We start from the raw sequence: 17,094 nt of genomic DNA, 5'->3' as shown, positions 1-17,094 counted from the left end.
AAATCCCTTCTGGCATGGGGAAAAGGTGAGGTTCCAGTGCAGTGTCAGTACAAATGAAAGATAAGATGCTCTTCTTTCCACAAAGATTTAGTAATTGGGTAGGAATGTGTGTCCTGGATTAAGCTGGACAGCTATGTGGACAGCTAAGATGGCTAAATATTACAGGATTCTGGTTAAAAAACTAACTTAATACAGCTTAAAACAGTACTTTGGACTGAATAATTTGGGCAGATATTTGCATTTTGACTATGTTCTGTGCTGGTTTCCTCTGATGCACCCTCAGCCCCAGGTCTCCCAGTTCAGGCTTGGTCCACTGCACTAGCTGCTGAATAAATACACCATACACTGCTCATAGCATAAAGGAGACTATAATCCATCAGCAGGACTGGAGATGGGGAGCTGAGGTAGCAAGAGATTAACAAGAACGTCTGACATCATGACAGAAATCTTTGGCAGTGCTGTCAGAACTCATATCTCTTCTGTCCTAGCCTAGTGTACCTAGGAACAGAGTCCATCCGTCATCTTCTGAAACAGCTCCAACTTTATCTATCAGTCCAATGCAGTAAATGGAATTTCTTCCTCTAATTTATTTACAGAACCTGAAAATTAAAACACCGAAGCAACAACTTTTGTGCCACACTCTTTTTCATTTCACATTTTATGGATATGTGATTTTTGTGTGGAAATTATTTTTTCCTCTCCAAGCACAGTAGTGTCTAGAAAGAATTTGCCACTCAGGCAGTCTGCTCTGCAAAGATGCTTCTTTCATTTATTTCAGGAAGACAGCTGAGATAATGGCAAAGATAGGCAGGTGCTGTTGTGGTGCCAGCATGCTGGATTACAAAGATGTCATAACACATTCATATTCAGGTGAATCCAGACTTTTTATCTTTTGCCCTCAAAGCCCCCACTTTTAAGCATACTGGGGGCACGACCTCAAGGTCATTTTCTGGTACTTCAGGTAGTGACTGGGTGTTTTGTTTGTTCTGCTTTTATAGATCTGAGGCCTGAGGATGGAAGGGCAGCAGGAATTAGCTGAATTAACCATGCTGTCCTGTGGACAGAAGCTGACAAAAATTTGGGAGGAGATGAGATGTGCTCACTAGAGAAATATCTTTTGTTACCATAAGGGCAGCTAGAAGAATGTTTCAGTCCTTTCTACTATGAAAAAGTAGTATTTTCTTTATTGATGTTCTTTCTAGTATTTCTTAACATAAGTTATTCTGATGAAATCACTGCTGTTTGGGAAGATAAAGAAAGTAGAAAAGAGGCATCAGCAACTAATCCATTCCACCCACTTTTCTAAAGACTTTGTCAATTCACTCTGAGAAGTAATTGTTCTTGGTTAAAGGTGATCAGGCTATTGCATCTGACAGTGTCTCTAAAATAAGAATACAGACTTCAGGCATATTTAACTCAAAGCAGTTCAGTACATATCACAGTAAAAATTTTACCTTAGTTATGTCTTTGTTACTAAAGGCCAAATACTCTTCTTGGTGCTGCATAGCTCACCAAAATGAGGAAAGTAACATTCATCCCTCCAAAGCTTTGGGTTTGTTCATGGCTTTGCTATGAGACTTGGATCAGGGCATCAGTACTGCAACCTGGTTTTGGGAGCACCCTGAGGGGGACACTGTGCAACCAGGACTACATCTGTACCACCACTAAATCCTGCCAAGCAGCATATTTGAGGTACTTGGGCTCTGTCATCTACATTGTTTAAATGTTCAATTTTCTGAATGGTTCTTGGCATGCTTTTGGCTCATGTCAAAATACTGTTGTCCTAAGTAACTCCTAGCTATTATTCAGGTGCAAACACAGGCAAAGCACTGTTCCCAGGAGACAGTGTGCATGCTGCCAATATATTCTGAAGGGCAAAAGGATAAAATGTAGTGGAAATGCACAGTACTGTGCACAATGACCTCCCACACAAAGACAGAGTCTAAGATTCAATTATTCTTTTGTTGGTGTTAGCATTTTCATACATAATTACAAAATATTCCTAGTTGGAAGGGATCCACAAGAATTATCACGTTCAACTCTTAAGACCATACAGGGGGATCAAACCCGTGACCATTATTACCTCCATGTTCTAACCAGTTGAGCTAATCTCAGGTTACTGAGCTAATTTCAGGGTATAAGATATAGATCAGGAGCCTGGTTTTGAACTGAGTGTCCCTGTTGATGCTTTGGTTTGCAGCCCATAGAAGGTTTGCAGAACCTGATCTGGATTTTTCTTGGATGATACTAACCCAAAAAAAGTTCACAAGTAGCACAGTCCCTCTGCTAGGCTCCAGAAAACCATACTGGAGGTCCCCTGCAAGATGTGCCCAGTGTGAATGCTGGGTCCTGGGCACCATCTCCTCCACCCTACACAACCCTTTCTGCTCCTTCTTGCTCATCTAGACTTGGTCTGGGGGTCCATACCTGGGGTACACACAGGTGGTTGTATGGCCACACTGTCATGTATCAAAGAGGAACTATACCTCTTGTCTACCTGGAACTGGAGAAGGATCCCCATGGATTCCCATGGTGAAGGTATTTCTTATGTCAATGAGGTTATATATGAATCCTAAATGTCATTGTGGTCTCTGTTGGATCTGTAGCACAGTTTTCAACTGAGATGCTGAACCTACAAGTGTTGTCATGACACTGGCTGCTGCTTTTGGAAACCTTCAGGTATGGAAGTCACCGTGCAGGGCCAACTATGTGGAATTTAAACCCATGAAATGGATTGCAACAAGGTGTAAATGGCAACATGGAAAGTATCAAGCAGCCAATCAGAATAAGGGTCTGTAAAACGTGTGAACTTTATCACAAGAAGATGTAAGTCAAAGTAGTGACTTCTTCTCTTGAAGAGCAGCAAGGATGTTTTGGAAACAAATATCACAGAGTTAAGCTTAGCAAAGAGTTATTCTTCTAACATCCTTCATCACAATCCTAAAATGTCCATCTAGATTTGGGTCTTTTTAAGTGAGCACTGTCAGTGCCAAGCTGGTACCTGCTATATGAACAGCTTGAAATATCACTGAGACTCTTTGAAGGCTGCTGAGCATTTTTACCTTGAAATTTCCTAGGACTGCTCCTGTAGTCATGGTTCTCCAGGGAAATTCAGTGTCCTCACAGGCTCACACCTCTTGCTTTAATGTGTGTTGTCTTCGCATTGTTACACTCCCACCCATAATTTATACCATGAAAGGTTTGCCTGATTCAGACCTGGCTTTTGTGTACATGGACATCATTTCTGTGGGATTACTCCTTGGGGGCCTAGGATCCTGTCTGGAGGTGCCTCCTTGCCTGCTGAACCACAGTGCACACAGTTTCCCTGGGAACCTGGCCCTTTCTATGATTACAGCTGTAATGTTGTAGGTAAAGAGAGTGGCAAAGGGAAAATAGAATGACTGTGCAAGTCAGGAGAGATGGATGGGGTGGATTTTTATCTAACAAAATAAATTAAAAAATAAAAAAAGAAAAAAAATCCAAGTAAATTAGCATACTTCAAGGCATATTTGGCAAAGGTGATGAAGCTGCTGGACATAAACAAAAGCAAGAGCTGCTGGATGACACACACAAATGCACCATGACTGTGATAAAAGTGAGAGATTTATGAAAGCTTGGGATATCTTGCGCTCCTCCTCATCACATCCTGCTCATTTAAGAGGCATCAAGTGTAAATATTGAAAAACCAGATGACATACTGTTTTGGATATTAGTTCAACCTGTTTATCCTATTATTACCATGACATTTGCAAGTGTTATCTTTGGGTACCAGAGCATGGATGAATAACTATGAATGATATTTCAGAGCTGTCCTATCACTAATGAAATCCACACTCATAATTAGTTTCATCTAAAGACTATGAAGTTCCCTCACTAATCATTTATGGGTTTTATTCCAGATTTGTAATATACTTACAGATACAGGAGTTAACAGATTAGGTTGCTGAATGCCTGGAGTGATCTCATAGACAATGAAAACAAAGCAACTCCTAAATCAATAATTTTTCTCACTATTTAGCTGGCTTTGCTCCTAAGAGATCATTGGACAGAAGACGTTATTCAAAGGAAAAGGAAAAAAATCAAAGAGAAGAAAGTGCATTTATTATTATTTCCTAACTGTGCACACATACATAGTCCCAGCTGCTTATGCAATGTGAATGACATTATTTGTATTTCTTGAAGAGTCCCTAATCAGGTTCTGTACTGCTGAATGCCTTTGTTTGGAAGGTAAGCATGTCTCTGAATTAACCTCTCTAACACTTCTCTTTCCCTCTGTGCTGCTCAGCGTGCACGTAATCCTGGGAACCGTTCATCTTGGATTCAATTGTCCATTGTCTGAACAAAAGACCAGACATCACTTAAGACTCTAGGAACTGGCTGACTATTTACAGTATATCAGAAGTCCTTTGGGCTTTCATTTCAGGTTTTAGCAGAGATTTGTGGTGAAATTTGTTCACCTTTTAGCCCTTTCTGCAGTGCTGGATATGCTTTCTCTCAAATTCTCTAAATCTATTTATCTATCTAGCACATTAATGCTCAGCCCGAAAAAATGAAATTATACAAACAGTGTTTTCTGTAAAAATCTGCTTAATGCAGTGTATTAAGATTCCTTTTGGCCTTTTATAAGAAAGGTTGTGGAGGGATGTGTGTTTTGCCCAGAATCCAGTGCTAGGCTTTCCAAGTTATTTCCGAACAAAGACCTCCACGCAGGGTCTGCTTTGTCTGAAATGCTATTCACTTTTTCCATTCAGGTTTTCTTCTCTTCATAAATTTAATCCTCAGCCCTGGAATTCTCTCCTTATTTTTTTAGTTACGATGAGAGTGAACAGCTGGACCATTTTGCAGACTTTGTTGACAGTGCTTAGTTCTTACTTTTTCTTCCCCCCCACTCTGTTTTTCAGACAGTCCCTGGCTCACTTTGTCTGGCTACTGTCTGACATGTCAGCTTACACTATTCCAACTCCCAGCTGTTCTTTCCTTTCATGCTATGGATTGTTCTTTGCATTATAGTCAAACATGGGTTTTTATTTCCAAAGGGCTAATCTGTTTCCACAGCAACCCATAAAATGGAGAAATCTGATCCCAGAACTTTTCTTTAAAACTTTAAATGTGTACATAAACACATATGTATTTGTCCATCTTAAAGGCAATTGCTCTATCTGTTAAATGGAAGTTGTTATGAACACTCAGGAATCAGTAAGTTCTGAAACTGCTTAAGCTACATCACATTTCTGATTCTTATTATAGATATTGACAGAGAAGGACTGGAAATATTTTCCATCAAATGTGCTTGCAGTTGAAAAACTGAATACATTAAACTTAATTATTGGTATCTCCCTGTTTACTCAGTGTCAGATATTTCTGTGTAAATTCTTTTGGTTACCTATTAATTGTCATTGTCAGTGTCACTGCTGTAAACTGACTTGGAACAAGAGACTGAACTGATATCCCTCTATTTGAGCTATAAATACTCTGAAATCTAATTCAAATACTGGTATGTAAGGAAAGCAAGATTATTCCCTCCGCTTTTGAAAAGATGTCCTTTTTAGCTACTGAAGGCTAGCAGCAACACAAGCTTTCATTCCTGAAGATAAATTGAGACTTCAGTCTTCTCTAAACTGTAGCAGTTTAGAATGAAGGTGAACACCTAAAATGAAGCAGACCCCATGCAGAATCTGTTTGGATGAATGGAAGTTCAGTAAAATGCTTTGTTTTACCCTGTTCTAAAACTCAGTGACATTTGGGCAGCTCCAGCTGGATCTCTTGGTGTTACCAACATGTTCAAGTCCTCCCAAGCTGGGTGCAATAAATCCTGGGTCTTCATCGTGCATTGGCAGGTTTTCAATGTGAGAATTGAGTCTTCTTCAAAGCCTGTCTCATGTTTATAGCCTTGGGCTTGGCACTCAACCTCAGAGGATGTCTCTGAGGAGGTTAGACCAAACTTGGATTCGCTGTTCATGTAAAGATTAGCTTCACTATATTTAAAACAGGACAGTCAGCAGATACTTGCTGGGCTGGGAGCAAGAAGACTAAAAGGTTGATGAGCTCAGCCTGTTAAGGGTATGCTAATTTGATTTGGCAAAATTTCTGGATTCATGATCCAGGAGCGTCAGGAGGGAAAATCCACTAATTTCACTAGCACTGAGACCTTTTCTTTACACAGTTTTTCACCAAATATAGAACTTTAGCCATAAATATATATTAGTAAAGCATCAGAACTGGAGGTGAGCTACTAAAGACTTATGAAAATATTAAGTGCTTTTAAGAATGACCTAAAATTAAGTGATACTGAATGGAATATTTCTGGGAGCATCAATTCACTTCAAATCCATCTCTTGCACCAACACAGAGGAGTTTAGCTTCTTACTGAATTTTTTTTTTAAGCAGTAAAGCAGTAAAGATTTCCATCAAAGTACTGCCACAACAGAGCCCTGAAGCCCAGTCTCAGCACTGATAAGAAAATTCTTGATTCAAAGATTGCCCACATAACTATTCATGGACACCATGCATGTGGTTTTGCTCCTCTGGCTGATCTACTCCCTATTCCTACCCACTGCTACATCAGATATGCAGATATCCAATGTACTCTTAAGTGATTACATGTAAAATCACTTAAAGATACAGGTTTCCAGACCTGTTTGGACATGAAAAGTCCCATCAGCTTTGGTCCTGAGAAGAACCTTAGCACGACTCCCAAAACATAGCTGTGAAGTGTACACTCAAGCAATAAATTTCATTAAATATGTTTCTGGAGGATCAGAGCTCAACTTGGCTTGCCCACTGCTTTTAATTCCTGTTTTCATCCTGCTTTATCTTCTGTGGAGACCCAAACTTATTCTTTCCCTCATCTTCTTTTTTTTTTTTAAATTTTATTTTCTTTTTTCTTTTTTCTTCCTTTTCAATTTAATCACACTCACTGTATGAATTGTGTTAACATCTGAGAGAAGTTTTATTCTTGGGCAGTCCTTGCAAAAATATTCATAGCAATGTAGGTTGCTGATGCATCACCTCCAGGTAGCACTAACATTTTAAACACAGTTTGGAGGAAGGCTCCCATTTCCTAGCACAGTCAAAGTCACTGGCTCATGACTAAAATCCCAGAGCAGAGAAATAATTTGCTATAATAAGGCTAGTGAGGTACTGTGACGGTGTTATCATTAAAACTGGGGAAATCTTATGGTTCCTGAGGATTTGTGAATATCTTTAACTAGTCTTGGAGGGATGCCCAACTATTTTAATGTTTTTCCTCCATCGTGCCCTCCTCATCCTTCACATCTGCCTCCTAAGTCCTTTGATGATTTGAACAAAACAAAATCCATGTAAGCATAAATATATGTGTGCATTTTCTCCTATTTATAATCTAAACTTCTGTTTTATGTTAAGTTTTACCTTCTGTTGGAATTTCAAGAGAAATGAGGTGTTTATGTTGACAATATTACTGCTTCTTTTGCATGATATAATTTCAATTTTCTCTCAGATTTTAGTTTTCTCTGGATTATTCTCTCCCTCTCCCCAGCACCTTTAGGCATAGGTTGTTTATCTGAGATTGTTCAAAATAATAATCAATTTTTAACATCCTTAGAGTTTTGAAATAGAAGAAAATCTCTCATCAGTGCTTCCAAGGGCGTAAGTCATTGCAGTTCTAACAGCAAGCCAAGGAAATGCAATTATTGCTTTTTTCATGCATGACTTGTGGCAGTGGAACCAAAAAATTGTACATAAGGAGATTAATCACATACTGCAGGAGTAAATGTCCATCTGTGGTCCCTCTGCCCATGACTTGAGCTGGTCAGGCTTCTTGTGTTCTGCTTGTTGTGTGAGTTTGCTGTCTCTGTGGAGCACTGAGCTGTCTGTTGTGCTTTGGTCTGTGCACATGCAGAGTCCAAGAGGCTTCAAAAGCATCAACAGTGATTCCACAAGCACTGACCACCTGCCTGAGATTTGATATTTTCTGGAAGCACCAGCTTTAGCACAGGTGTCATGGAGCAAGTTTAGATAGCTGATGATATGCAGAGATTTGCCTTTCTATGTTGAGTGAAACATGTACTGTACTGTTTCAAGTACCCAATGTTTTTTGAAATGTTTACTTATTCATACTGAATAAATCTGAAAAATGCTAATAAGGCCATTTCATCACTGGCCAGGTGAGGGATATGAATTGCAAAGCTGTGGCATCTATAGCCTGTGCAACAACACATGCACCAGTAGCAACAGGAGGAGCTGCTGCTCTCCTCCAACCTGGGCTGGCACCATGACAATCTGGCACACATTCTCTTCCTCTTGAGGTGGGTACCCATTGTTTACCACTGCCTCTTTGCAACATAAAGTAAGGCAGAAACATCAGACAAGGGCTTGTTCTGTCTCTCAGCCACCTGTGCAATTTTTTTTTTTTTTTAAACAACCAATGCAGACAAATTTCAATACTCCTTAACTCATGCCAGAAGGAGTGTTTGAAGGTGAACAAAGAGCTATGTCTTCAAAGTGGTTTTTTGTGCTTCTGGAATAAGTGTCTCTTCTCTCTACCCTTTGTGCCCCCAGGTGATAAGAGCCACTTTGGACAAAGGACATAAACCAAGATATATGGGATGGACAGCTCAGTAACTTGATGGGCAAATGTGAGTATTCCACCTCAATCCTCTTTAACTTGAACAGTACAAAGCCTCTCAGAGTCTGAATTTCTAATTAAAGCAACTTCAAGAATAAAAGGTCCAAACCTTCACAGTGGTATTTTTTTCCTCCTAGGCTGTACATTTGCAATGACAGCCAGTCTCATCTTGTCTCAACATGCTGCTGATAAAATGAGCCAGAGGAATTAACTAATTTACCAGAGCTGGTCTTTCTCCTTTGCCTTGAAAATTCCTGTATTTAGGTAATTCAGAACTTCTCTCTGTCACAAAAAGAGACTGAGGGACTAGAAAAGAAAATGATAAGATTTTAACATCTCTCCTTACTCCCTGTATAAATCTGCCTTTAGGGTTTGTTCATCCTGTCCCAGGGCACAGGTATTTTGCTTTGATGATATAGTCAAGCGAGTTCCAAGTATTTTGATGTATTCTCCTGTCACAAACATGATTCTTGCACTTCACTGGAAAATCCTCCCTTGTGTCCACTCTTTGATAGTACCTGAGGTTATTAGTAAAATTCTTTTAACTCACACAATTACAGCTTGAGCTGAAGCTCCACTTCGCAGTGCAGGAGTGACACACATCCACACTTGCTGTGTTTCAAGGATGGCATAAAAAGGCTGATAATAAAGGAGGTTAAAACACCTATTAAAACCATTATCTACACAGTCTGATATTTAAGATTGATCTATATTAGTATTGGGGAACATCATGTAAGCTGTCTCCATTACAGCTTATGAACTCTTCATTTCACAGCAGCTGTCCCCATGATGTGTGACTCCTCCAGGGGACTCCCAGGAATCAACCTCTTTCTAACATTTCCAACTATGGGATGCATAAGAGCAGGGAAGGTGCCCTAATCCAAAAGAAATAGGACTTTGGGATAGTTTAATGGGTGTCTTTCTGTCAGCTTGGTCTGTTAGAGGGCATTGGATGTGTGCTTCAGGAGAGCTGGGGATGGGACAGACATTCTGATGATACAGAGAGCACCTTTCCTTTCCCCATTGCTTCATGAGCTCAGAGATGTCCCACCTGTGTTACATTGGACGACAGATGTCTTAATCAGTGACTCACTTTGTCTGGGATCACCACAGCCACATGGGAATATGTGAGTTCTCGTAGATATGGCTTGTAGTGGGCAGATATGGGACAAGAAAAATTGTGCAAAAACCTCTGTGCCTCTCCTGCACAAATGAGGAGGAGGATGTGATAGCCCATATTGTATGTTGTGCATGGTGCCCTTCAGAAAGATATTTTTGATAATATGCATCATCATTCATCAGGGTTTCTTGGTCCAGAGGAGAGAAACTTCCTGTGCAAGAGATTTGGTGAAATGCTTTGTGCACTTGGCCAAAAATTACTAGTGCTAAGGTTGACTCAAAGTACTGGTGTGGACCTATGCTGAGATTTCCAGGCTCTAGAAAAGCATAAAACATCATCCATGCCTATTTATCAATTTATATTTATATTTTCTTACCTCTTTCTCATAAACAACTTGCATGTTGGCTGTTTTGAGGGTCTGTAATCTCTGATTATAACATAGGGTATTTAAAGATGAAGTTGCTATTAGTTTTTCTGTTATTTTCTGTTTTGTATAAAATGGGTAAGAATAAAAGGAAATAGAGGGTATGACTCACTATGTGGCATATGGAAGATCCAAGCACAAACTGACTTTGTGGTTCAGAGCACCAACCTGAAATGCAATAGTGTGCCTTTCAGGAAGTGCTGGCTTTAGTGCCATTCAAGAATGGGGGTGTCATGTGTCATTGCACCTTTAGAAAACCTTTATTTCCTCTGTGACATAGGAATTAAAAACTTCATATTCTGCATACATTCCATAAATAATGAGCTTTTCTACAATCAGTCTTTTTGTTGGTCTCCCCTCTACAGCTACAAATTTTATGTAGAATTATTCAGCTTCCAGAGAAGTGAGTGTCCTGCACTAAATTCCCTGTTTATGTAGATTAAATCATTTTCTAAGCTGTTGGTGTGTTCATACTGCCTGAGAAGAGGAGGAATCTGAACTATTTCCCTCATTTCTGAAGAAATGCTGTTAAGAAACACTCCTGGGACGATGTTCTCTAAGAGTCTCACCACTTACTTCATTTTATTCTACTTTTAAGCCAGAAGCACTGAGGGAATTCAGTCTGAAATTTCAAATTATTCTGGGCTTTTTTCTACTGAGAATATAACTATGCAAACACACACACATAGGGAAGGGATGAAAGAAGGAGAAAGAAAGAGAGAAAGAAGGAAAGAAAGAATGAAAGAAAGAAAAAGAAAGAAAAGAAAGAAAGAAAGAAAGAAAGAAAGAAAGAAAGAAAGAAAGAAAGAAAGAAAGAAAGAAAGAAAGAAAAGAAAGAAAGAAAGAAAAAGAAAGAAAGAAAGAAAGAAAGAAAGAAAGAAAGAAAGAAAGAAAGAAAGAAAGAAAGAAAGAAAGAAAGAAAGAGTAAGAAAGAAAGAAAGAAAGAAAGAAAGAAAGAAAGCTCCATTAATACCACATTCTTGCAGAGATGTTTCTGTTGCTTTAGCACTGCAATTTTTTGTTTGCCTACAGTTTGCCTCAGTGATCTGTCTGATGCAGGTCTTTTCCATGATCACCTTTTCTCACTTATTTTTCTCCTGTATATGAGTATCTATTCTACAAAAACCCTTTCAATACAGAGGAAGAGGGATTTTAAATGTGGTTTTGCCATCTTCCTCCCTGCTTGCTTTGATTATGGGATTCAGTGCTTCAGGGCATTGCAGATTCCTGACACAGAGGAGTGATTCCCTACACAGGGGAGTTGCAATCCACATAAACCACAGAAGCATCTCCCATGTTATAGAAATATCTTTCCTCAAGATGGAATTTTCAAAATACCAAAAAGTCAGATAAATTTAAGATGTGTTTAATATGTACGAATGAACGGTAAAGGTTCATAGGTCTATAACCAGAATCTCCAAAACATATTATCAATTTTTTGGCTAGATTTCTCTCCTTTTGTGCCATGTCTGATATAATAATAATAATAATATTTGGGGATATTTAATATGAAAAAATTTCCAAGCATTCTAAAGCAAAAGCCACAAGTGATCTATGCTGCCCACACTGACTCTAACTGTAATAACCTTAAATTGTTTTTATTAAATGGCACCTTTTTCTGGGCACACTGTTATACTGTGAGGACTTGGCACAAACAAGGATTAATAGTGATTTTTCTTGAAGAGAATGAGTGCCCCAGGCAATAGATAAGAGGGTATGAGGACCTTATAAGTGCTTAATAAAAAGGAATAAGCTTCATTTCGACTGTGGCAGTCAATGAGAAATATAATTCCTCTTCTTAATATAATTTTTATGGGGTTCTAAATTGTGAATGGTGGTTTCTGGATAAGTGACATGACATGTTCCTGTAATATTAGCCTTGATTTAACTTGGTAAAGACTATAAACTAAAGAAATTTGTATGGCTACTGTGGTGAAGAGGTGATGCTGTATATTCACTAACATATGGGGTCATATATATGCTGACTCCCCATTCACTCTTACATATAATTTATCAAATAGAATATGGGGAAATATGAGTGTGAACTGATGTCCTGGAAAGACTTCATTGTTGAAAAGTGATGAGAGAAATGTCTCTGAGCTGGGGTCTAGGCTGTAGCTTGTGGCAGTGGGCATGAATGTGCATTTTGATGCATTATAGGTAGACCATGAACTCATGGGGTAAGGCTCCATTTCACCTCTGGACTCAGAGTGCCAAATACTGGGAAATCCACAGATAGCAGCCATTAGCTAACAGGACGTGTCCTTGTATGCAAGGGATACAAGGGATGACTGCATCAGCAGGAAAAATCTGAAGTAATTGGGGAAGTTTGTCGACCAGCAACCAAAGGATAGGAGAAAGCAGCAGATTTCCCAGTTGTAGCATAGACAGAGCTAAAGCTTTTTTTTTTTTTTTTTTTTTTTTTTTTTTCTGTTGGAGAACTAAATGAGTGCTTTGAAAGAGACTCAGACTTGGCCATGAACCCCTCTAAGTCTGGGAAACTTAGCAGGCTGCTGCTGACTTACTGCTGACTTTAAACTATAAAGGCAAGTATTTTTTTAGCTGAGAGAGCCTAGGTTTCTACAGGTATTTTTCAAACAATAAAATGAGTTTTATTCCAACATTAAAAATGCTCGCAGCAGTCAGGATGAAGAGTGTAGGGGAAGGTCCTTTTGATATATGGCAGGGCTAAAGCCCTAAACATTTATCTATTTAACAAGACTTCACAGTTGCCAGATTTATGCACACATTGTATTTAGCCCAGTAGTAAAATTTATAATGCTCCTTTTGGACGGTGTAATTCTTTTCCTCTGCTAGAAGAAAACTATATCCAGGGGAAAAGGCAAATTTCCTTTAAAGACCAATCAGTTGTTCTGTGAAATGCTTCATGTATATTTAAGGACATCAATAATTGTGATAATAATATTATTACTAAACCTCCATAGAAACTTTGTCTGCAGTGGCTATTTTGTGTAAGGATATTTGGGTCTAAATTTGGAAAAACTATTTATGTGACTCATGTAAGATAGGCATCTAGTGAAGCTACAAAAGCAATGAATGTTTTGAAAGAAGCAGCAGTAAAACCAGGGTGCTCTGGTGCTTTTGAATGTGTGGTACCATTTTCTCAGAGTTGTTAGGCAGCTATGTGTCTTCTAGAGCACTTCCTGTGGCCTTTTCTCCAGTACTGCAGTCAGGTGTCATATGTTGTATCTCATAAAGATGTAGACAGCCTGTATGACTGGGCTGTTTTGGAGGAGAAAAAGCATGGGCGAGAGATTTCTGGAACCAAAGGGAAAAGAATAAAAGCCTGAGAGTACAAAGCTTGATTCCCAAGAGGAAAGGGAAAGGATGAACAGTAGCAACATGCAAATGCTTTGGGATTTTTTGTATTTGAGTGCACTGGCTCCTGCAAGTTCCTATAAGTGCTTTGTGTACACTGAAACATGTAGGACTTGTGCAGAGGTAGGTAGATCTACCTTAGCTCTCCCTTGGATCCTTCTGAAGCAGAGCAGGACAAGTAGAGGTAATATTAAAACTGACCACATTGGAAATGTTGTATACTATGCTGAAATGTGCTGTAAGAATGGGATTCTTCTGTTGGGGTACATGGGACATGCTGTGAAACGCAGAAACACTCTGGTCTCAACTCTCTACTTAGAAATGCTGACAAATGAAGAGCTACCAGTCTTGGTGGTCTTTGTTCCTTGTCAGCTTTTCAAGAGGGGTGCAAGAAGGTGACCAAGCTGTCAGAAAGCAGCTCTCTGATGTCTGGAGCTTCACTAGACAGCATGTTTCTTCATAGTGTTTTCTTTCCAGTGAACCTTGGCATCTAATGAAAACCAAGCTTCCAAATGCCACAGACAGGTGTGCTGTAGTAGAATGGTTCAAGGAAATGCTGCACACAGAGGCACAATAAATGATAACCTATTCCCTTTTACTGTAGAGGAGAACAAATTGGCTCCAGACAGTCCCTGGCCTAAGTCAATATCTTAAATGGTGTCTCAGAACTCTGTACAGAAAATGATAGAAAAATGGGTACAGAAAATTTCCCTTTTTAGGAACAAAATTTCTAAGGGCCAGGTTTGTGAAGGTGGTTAGACAGTGATGCAAAGGCAAAAGGATAGAGATGTTTTAAAAAGCTTCTAGTTGTGTGATTTTCATTTTCTAGGGAGTTAGAGAACATTATAGGCAGTAACAGAAATTTCAATAAATGCTTTAAGAGGCCTTTGGAGTTCTAGTCGTACAGGGCTATGGACATTTCATTCCATTCTGCTTTGTCCACTTGAAGTTATTCTACTGTTGCACTGAACAAAATGGTCCTTGTGGAGCTGGCTGTGTGCTGGTCCATAAGGAGATGCAGGAGTGCCACTGTCTCAGAGATGTGCTTCACACAAATTGCAGCTGAGGCTTAAATGTGCACCCAGGCACTGCTCAACATGCTAATTTCTGTGCAGTCATATAATTCCTTATTTTGGCAACTGATTTAATAAAAAGACAAAACAAATAATCATACAAATGAACAAATCAAAACAAGCAAACAGAAAGCACAAGAAAAAACCCTCAGACTTTTAAGATTCTCTAAGGCTAAAATTCCTTGGGCAGTTTTCCCCAGCAATAATGGGTCTCAAATGAGAACTAAATAATGGTTTTACTTTGATCTTGTGTTTTGTGTGAGGCATTCTGAACCAACACCACAAAGTGACTGAAACTGAGATGGAGTTCCTCCAAACAGTCATCTTTGCCTCCTAATTATAGCACTAAGCTACTGAATGTGAAATGGTGCAAAATTGAATAATTGCAGCCAGACATTATAAGCAATAATTATCTGTAGTCTGTGACAACACTTCTGTTGTAATTTTATACTTTTGTAGACACTCTGTCTACTTTACCTTCTACATACCAGTATTTTTTGTGGTGGTGAACTGCTCTGAAGCCTTTTTTTTACTTTTTTTGTTAGGTAAACTTGCATTATGGTTAGCTTGCCCGAATAGCTGAGTGAACAGAAATGTTAAGACTAACATCACGTTTGCTGTGATTAATCCAAACTTTCCTTGAGAATCAGTATTTGCCTGGGGCTTGCAGTTTTCTCTGGAAAGCTGCAAAGATGTCTGCCCTCTGCTAAGTGTGTGTATCAAGTCTTGTTGATTATTATTCAGTGTGACAGTGGGATGACTGATAAAATAAATGAGGAGAATAAATAGCAGAATTAGTTTTTAATTTCTTTTTCCCTTGATCGCTTTTTCTGTGTGTTTGAAGAGGCATGAAATTATGGTAACTCTCCTGTATAAAAAATTGCCAGGAATTTGTGTGGACTCTTGCAGAAGGGCAATCTCACAAGACGTATTACAAAGAGAGAGAAGACAGGAAATTCAGAAGCAAAATAAAAAAAATGCTTTTAAAATTAGTATTTTGTTTATAAGTATTCATGGCAAACATTCTTCTGGCAACATAATGCTAGTAATGTTTATATATGTAAGACTTTCATACTGATAAGTTCTGTTCATTATATTCTGTATTTTGCCTGAGTAAATACCACAATATTCACAGTCCTTTAGGCATTGAAGGAATCGTGGTTGCATTTATCTCTTCATATAATCAGACACTGAGAGGTTTGCATTTATGTGCATTGGAAATATCTTCTCTCCAAAGACATGATCTTTGACGTCTTTGTTTTTTGTGGATGGCACCAAGCTATGTAGTGTGCTGGACACACTGGGGGGAAGGGATGCTTTCCAGAGTGACCTGTGAAAACTCACACTTAGCAATAATTCAGAGCTCATTTTATTTATTTTCTTATGAAAATTATTGATAAGCTTCTGACTAATACATACTGTATTTTATTACTGTGTCATCAGAAATTCAACACCTCCTTGCTGGGTTTTACCTCTGTGATTTTATGCCAATTTCTTCTCTACAGGATTTGGGTATACCACTTTTGTTTAATCTTATACTGAAAAGGTATCAGCAATTTTATTAGGTATATACTGGTTTATTTGAGAGAAAAGAAAAATCGATACATTTACAGATGTTTCTTGCCAAAATGCTCCATTGCTATTTGGTGTTCTTGTTTAGATAATGGATTTTTACATTAAATGGCTCTTAAGGAGTTATTTCAATAATTTATATAATACAACCTTTTTGCTTTCTTGCTTTTTCTTTGTTTTTTGAAGAACTGGTAACAATTTCTAAGAGCACAATTTAATGTACACATTAAATGGCCATTAGATAGATGAAATTTTGTTGATTTTGGTCAAAACTGCTTTGTACTTAAAAACTATCTAATGATCTTATTCTGAAAGTCATGGGTCACAACAATGCTAATTTCTTGTACTATTTAGTAGTCAGCATGTGCTTAGTTTGTGAGGCAATATGGATCCAACAGACCACACCAATCTCCTTGTCCCTGTGGCAGCCAATAAAATAATTCAGCTACAGAATAAACTTTCCCAATCCTTAGTCTTTCCTTGTGCTTGTATAAAATATTCATGTTTACGTGTGAGTTGTGGTCACACTAAGACTTGCTAAAAGATGTGATGAAAAGTAAAAAAAAAAAAAAGTAACAAAAAAATCTTGTCCGGGTTAGAAGACTATTTGTAAACTTTATAGCCTAAATGTTCTTGATTTATTAAAACATAATAACCTTAAATTCAGCCTGACTGCACTGCTTAACAATAGCATGTCCCTTGAATTATAAGCCAGATACAGCTTGTATTTCCTGTGCATGTGTTTGCAATGAAATTTAAAAAAGACATTAAAAAACTTATGTAGATGTTTATTTATACCCAGAGATGAGCTTTCTCACAGTGAAATGGTTGATTGTTTTACAGTGAATTCTGTGTGAACAGTATCATGCACTACTGTTTTTATTGCATTGTATCCATTAGCATGTGTGCATAGAAATCCATGGTGCTCTCAGCTGCCATCTTCTATCCCAGGTCTTTGCAC

The sequence above is a fragment of the Erithacus rubecula genome, assembly GCF_903797595.1.
Source record: "Erithacus rubecula genome assembly, chromosome: 1".
NCBI classification, from domain to species: domain Eukaryota; kingdom Metazoa; phylum Chordata; class Aves; order Passeriformes; family Muscicapidae; genus Erithacus; species Erithacus rubecula.
This window is presented reverse-complemented; position numbering follows the sequence as displayed.